A 7,015-nucleotide genomic window follows, 5' to 3' on the forward strand; every position below is an offset into this window, starting at 1 on the left:
TTACTCTGAGAACTTGCATGACACAGTTTTAAGTCAGGATGTCCTGTAGAGAGCACATTCAGGGCTTTTTAGAGATACCAAATGTTTGGAAGTTTCATCATGACCACTCCCTCTCCTTGGTCTTTGTCAAATTTAACACTCTTATGGAAATATGATAATATTTTGTAATCATTTAAATCTGACTAATTTGTAAAATGTTTGTCATAAATCAATCAAGCAATCGAGAGTTTCAGAAAAGCACAGAAACACATGGTCACTCAGCAGGACTCACACACACGCACACACTGATCTTTCTGTCTATATGAGGATTTAGTACATTTATTCAGACATGTTACTTCAGTGACAGAAGTTCAGCTGCAGTATTAATGTCATGAAGAGAAAAGAAGGGACTCTATAACATCTCACTGGTACTGATTTATCATGCAGCTCAAAGTATTATGGGTAGAATCTCTCGTCAGTCTATTCTGATTCATCAACACAGTTTCACTGATGATCCTCTGTAAACACCAAACCCAGGATAGAGCGGCTGAGTGAATGTGGTCTGGACTGTGTGGATGAGGCTCATTGTGTCAGAGACGCTGTAGAAGGACAGAGTTCCTGCACTGTGATCCACAAACACTCCTATTCTACTGCTGATGGACTTTACAGAGAGATCAGTCCGTATGTTATTGTGTGTGAATGAGTAACTGGAGGGAGAGCAGATCAAACTCCAGGACTGATCGTTAGATCCAAACACACACTCATTACCTCCCTTCCTGCTTATTCTGTTATATGAAACTGATATAAACACACGTCCACTCCACTCCTGCTCCCAGTAACAGCGTCCACACACACTCCCGCTACACAACACCTGAAGATACTCATCGAATCTTTCTGGATGATCAGGATACAGCTGGAGTGTGCCAGTGTTAGTAATCACTCTGTTGCTCTCAGACAGATGGAGGCGTTTATGTGCTGTGTTTGGATTCAGAGTGAGCTGATGGGAATCTGATGGAGATAAAACACATCAGAATCAGGAATTATGAATCTGTTAGGTCTTTTCATGTAGCTGAACTCTTCATGTTCAGTATACCATCAGCATCTCAATACAGATGACCAGATATGCTGTGCAAATCATCATTTACATCATCAATTATAAAACTCTTCTTTCACCTTCTACAGGAAGAACATGAACACACTCAGTGAGTTTTTCTGCTTGTTGTCTTACTGACTTACATTGTAGGAAGTCGTTCCTGGTCCTGGTGAATGTGACTGTGGAAATCAACAGACATGAACAGTATGATTCTCATGATCTTGCATCCATTCCTAAGACATTTCTAATATGATGTTCTCCATGATATGAGATGATGATGGACTCGTTTCTGAGAGCAGATGAATCTCCAGGACTTTACCTCTGTCTGAGACCTTCTTGAGCTCCTCTTTGCAGAAATCCTCCAGTTTGTCTCTCAGCTGATGGACATATTCTCTCAGGTCATCAGAAGAGAAGAGAGAAATGAAGAGATCGTCATTTATGTCTGTAGATTCAGGAGGTGTTGAGAGAGACTGGAAACTCTACAGAAAACAGAAATCAAAACTCATCAGCTCCACACTTCACCTAATATCCTGCATTCAGCTTCACACTTCACCTAATATCCTGCATGACTATCAGATTTGTGCGACTCTTGTTGACTTGACTGATCGTTAGTAACTCACCGCAATCCAGCACTTTCACAGCATCAGCTTCATTCTTCTCGTTTCATTATATCACATTAGAGCTACAGATTCTAGTATTTGCCACTCACAGTTAGTGAAACATTTAGAGTCTAACCAGTTGCTTCATCCACAGAAGTTTGGATTTAGAGACAAATATTCCACTGAAATAGCAAACTGCTATTTGCTTGAAAAAAATTAAAGTCTCATTGAATAAAGGAAATGTTGTCGGGGCAGTGTTCCTGGACCTAAAAAAGGCCTTTGACACTGTTAATCACAGTATCTTATTAAATAAAGGCCCCGTCCACACGGAGACGCGTTTTGTTCTTTTTTGTAATTGCATGGTATACTTTCTTCTTTACCTTTTATTATTAGTATTGATATTATTACTTTTTTGTGTATTGTTATCATTAATATTGTTTTTCCCCCCATGGACAGGTGTTGAAAATTAGCATGCAAATGCATATGGTTCGACCAATAAAATTGTGATGTCCATATCAATTAAAACTAAATGAATGAATTAATGAATGTGTTACATGTTAATAAAAATCAGTTTTAGGAATGGTACTATTGAGTTCATTGATTTCACCATGATGTAATAAATCAGAAAAAATGAGGTAAAAAGTTGAAATGTTAGTGAAGTTTTGAACTGTTGGTGGCACTAGTGGTGTTTGACAGGTAAATATATCTTCCTGAAGAAAGAGCTCAGAGAAATGATTCCTAAGAAATTTCCAGAGCTGAAAGCTATTTGTAAGCGGCATCTCTTTCAAAAGAATGAGAGTCTGACTGATGATTATATAATAAGACACTCCTGTTCTTCTAGATCTCTGTTACCTGCAGGAACTGGATGTGATCCTGTGTGTGTGAAAGCTGCTCCAGCTCAGCGTCTCTCCTCCTCAGATCATTGATCTCCTGCTCCAGTCGCTCCAGTCGTCCTTCAGCTCGACTCACTGCAGTCTTCTCCTGATCTCTGATCAGCCGTAACAGCTCAGAGCGGCTGCTCTCAATGGAGCGGATGAGCTCAGTAAAGACCCTCTCACTGTCCTCCACTGCTGTCTGTGCAGAGCGCTGTTAGGACACACAGTGATTCAGCTTCAGTGAGTCTGAACTGAGACTGAGACAAACTTCTCTTCTTCTCCAGACTCACCTTCTGAGACTCCACAGCCTCTCTCAGCTGCTGAAGATCTTTCTCTCTCTGCTGGAGTCTCTGCTGGAATGTCTTCTGTGTCTTCTTCAGCTGCTTCTGCAGGACAAACAAATGATAGTGAATCTCACAGAAAACTACTAGCACTAAATCATCATGTGAACAGATGAATCCAGGAAAAGTGGAACTGATAACTAATAGCTGTAGGTTCAAACTCCAGAAGGGGTGATCGTTTACCACCATCGTACATGAATTAACATGAAGATTAAGGCCTGTTTCACACTACAAGAGTAAGTATTATAAAGGTGAAACTGACACAGACATAGAGCTTCAAACTGAAAGTGTTTCTGTGTTTTGTGTAATTAAGCTCTGACTCTATACAGAAAATAAACAGACTATTGGATCACTACACTGAGTATTAACTTGATCGCTAGTATTAATCACCTGTTTCTCTGTCCTCTGTGCTGCAGCTGATACAGTGTCATGGTTTTTATGTTCATATTTTGTACACAGCACACAAATGAATTGTTGGTCAGTAATACAGTACATCTCCAGATGTTTCGCATGTTTCTGGCAGATCATCTCCTGCAGTCGTCCAGTGGCATCAGTCACTTTCCTTTAAACCAACTCTCATGTTGTTCGAGGTGATTCTGACAGTAAGATTCCTGACACACCAGACAGGACTTGACGGCTTTGTATTTTCTTCCAGTACAAACGTCACACTGCACATCTCCAGCTCCAGCAGGAACAGTCAGCGGGTAGTTTAGTCTTCTTCAGTCTCTCCACCAGTTCAGTCAGCATGGTGTTTCTAGCTAAAGCAGGTCTTGGACTGAAGGTCTGTTTGCACTGAGGGCAACTGTAGACTCTCTTCTGATCCTCATGATCCCAGCAGCCTGTAATACAGCACTTACAGTAACTGTGTCCACACTGGATGGTCACTGGATCCTTCAGGAGATCCAGACACACTGGACACGTGAACTCATCCTGAGAAAATCTGGCTTCTGCCATTTTACTGCATTAATACAGAGACACAACAAATAGCAGCTCAACTACACTTCAGTTTCGCTTTCCCTTAAGTCATGTGATTCCTGTTTCCTGGTTCTGTGTTTGAGAGACGTGTGTAAAACAGGCGTGTCTGCGAGTCTGTAAATCATGAAATGTCTACTAGATGTCAGTCTCAGACAAACACTCAAAGAATACAACTTACAGAGAAGCAGCACAACAGCCTTAAAAACTGCAGCAATGCTGCATTCTTATTACTACAGAATTACTTCAGGTCAGTTGATAAAAAGCTAATAATTAAATCATAATAATGCAAAACAAATGATCAACACTTAACACTCGTACACTATAAATATTTTATTTGTTTACCTGCATGTCATTATGACCATTAACTTACATCACAGAACTGTAAACATATGTATGCATTGTTGAATTATTGAAATATTAACTTACTCTAAGATTGTCACAGAAGGTCCAAAGATGAAGATGATGAAAGCCAATTAAAAATACAAATGAGGGTTTTTTTTTAAACAAGAAATAAACAGGCACAACAGTGTGAACTAGCCACAAACAACTGACAACTAAAGGGTGAAATACAGCAACTTAAATACAGGGCAAATGAAGGAACTAATGACAAACACCTGTGACAATTAAATGAGTAACCATGACAACTAATACATAGTGGGAAACTAGAACAAAGGACAACGGGAACTAGTGAAAACAAAGTAAAAATCCATGAAAACAGAAACTAAGACAAAATAACTGAAAATCTGTAACATTACGCCCTCTGCTGGAAGGCGCAACCTTGCACCGTGAAGCAAAGATGAGGAAGATGGCTTAGGAGGAGGATGAGGAAATGGCAAAGGGATGGTGAAAACGGGCAGACAGACAGAATGAGAAGACCACGGAAGAGCCAATGGGTGAAGCAGCCATGGATTCGATGACGGGAGGAATGGCCAGTTGGTCATACCCAGAGCTCAGCCATAATGGTAGCTCACGGCGGAGTCGATGGAGGGAGGAGCCAAGATGTAGATGTGGCCGACGACCTCCGGGGTAGAAGGAGCCAATGGATCCCAGGGTGCAGACGAGGCTTGGACTGGCCATCGGGAGAACCAGGAGAATTCCCTGTGGCCTGGCAGATGATCTGGCCCGCTGCCCTATGTTTTATTATTATTATTATTGCCTGCCAATGTACTAAAGGATTCGCCATTCAATAATAAATCATGAATCCGTTAGTCTTGACTGGCAACGCTACCATTCGGGTTGGCGCGCACTCCACGCCTTCGCCAAACAGTTTCAATCAGAATAATCAATGCGAGAGACTTTAAAAATTGAGTGGAGGCGCCCAGGTGGAGCAGAGAAGCAAAACTACTCACCTGTTCAGGACTTCAAGTGCAGGTCAGTTACATCTGTAAATAGGTTATTGTAGTTTTGTTTACTTAGCATTAAACTGCTAGCATCTGTTAGCAGTATTTACTATAATCACTTAAATTACTATTTGCTAACATCATTATTATCTATTGTAAAGTTACAGTAGTAATTTAGCAGACAAATATTCATATCCTTTTATAATAGGTTTAGAGGGAGCTAGGGCACACAACTACACAACGTTTGAGGAAATTAACCATGGTTTTACTATGAATATTCCCTAAGTATTCCCTCTGCTGCTGATGTTGCTGACTCACACCCCTGGTCAGACTCACTCTGGGGCTCCGGGCTCCAGAGCAATGGTTGGTGCAGTCCTCTCTTCATTGCGTTCTTCTGGCTCACTCTTCACGGCGGGTGGAGGTGGGCTGGGCTCTGGGTCTGGCTGTAGTTTGGATAAGGGATAGAGGCTCTCCAGACACTGAACGATGGCCTCCCTTCAATCTAGTCCTGTAGTGTCTGGGAGGTCTACAGGATGGTGGTAGTTGGGCCTGATCCAGAACAGGGATTTGAGAGTCTCATCATCAAAAGGAGTTTTAATGACGAGACATCAAATCTCCAAAGTATAATCCAACGAATCGTAGCCCCTCTGGACCACAGCAACAAACTTTGTCCATTTCTTAAGGTCGGCTGTTCTGTCACAGTTAAAAGGCTCAAAGATGATGACAAGTCCCAGGTTTCAAATACAAAGTTAATTGTAATAAGATAATCCACACACAAAGGTCCAACAAATGCAACAGTGTGTAAAACACAAGCAACAACCAACAACTGAAGGGTGATATAGAGCAACTTAAATACAGGGCAAACTAATGACAAACACATGTGGCAATTAAATGAGTAAAGGTCCTTGATTTTGTTGTCCTCTCTCTTCTTAAAAATAGAAAGAGGAAAGATTGGGTCCATCCAATCCTGAGATTGGGTAGAGAGGAAGAAGAGTTCCACCTCCTTATCAAGGAGCTGCAGGAATATCCCGAGCGATTCAAAGTTTACTTCAGGATGTCAGTGGCTCAGTTTGATTCTTTGCCAGTGATACTGGAGCCACATATTAAGTCTTTCCCCGCCAAACACAGACTTTTCTGTGTTTTCACTGTTATACGCTCTAGGCGCTATTACACATCTCCTGAATGAGTACACAATCTCCCGATCAAAAACACAGACTAGGAAGACATAGAAACGAGCGATCTCATATGTAAGCAGATGCATATGAAAAATAATGTGATCATCAACAATAAACAGGCTTAAAATAATAAATCATTTTACTGCATAAATACAGAGACACAAACACACAACAGCTCAACTACACTTTCACTTTCTTTTTCCCTGAGCTCATGTGATTCCTGTTTCCTGGTTCTGTGTTTGAGTCACGTGTGTAAAACCGGCGTGTCTTAGAATCTATAAAGCATAAAATGTCAACTAAATGTCATTCTCAGACAAACATTCAAAGAATACTGGATGGCGAAAAATGTTTTAATGTTAAACGAGGGCAAAACAGAGGTCATTTTATTTGGCCAGTCAAATGACTCTGCCAAGGTCCTTTTAGATTCGAGCGACACCGTACTGTAAAACGTCGGTATGAAATTTAGGTTTCATAATCGATGACAAATTAAATATGGAAAAGCAAATCAATTCAGTGGTGCTTTTATCATCTGCGTCTTTTAGCAAAAATTAAACCTTTCTTATCAAATGTAGACCTTGAAAGAGTCATTCATACTTTTGTTTTATCACGTCTTGATTTTTGTAATTCTCTATATGGTG

At 40.7% G+C, this 7,015-nt stretch overlaps 1 pseudogene; it reads right to left on the reverse strand.

The window, feature by feature from the left end:
- Positions 1–247: 247 nt before the first annotated feature.
- Positions 248–3,858, reverse strand: LOC107653881 (tripartite motif-containing protein 16-like; annotated as a pseudogene).
- Between the last annotated feature and the right edge of the window lie 3,157 nt (positions 3,859–7,015).

Source organism: Sinocyclocheilus anshuiensis, unplaced genomic scaffold (genome assembly GCF_001515605.1).
Source record: "Sinocyclocheilus anshuiensis isolate Anshui unplaced genomic scaffold, SAMN03320099.WGS_v1.1 scaffold1994, whole genome shotgun sequence".
NCBI lineage: Eukaryota > Metazoa > Chordata > Actinopteri > Cypriniformes > Cyprinidae > Sinocyclocheilus > Sinocyclocheilus anshuiensis.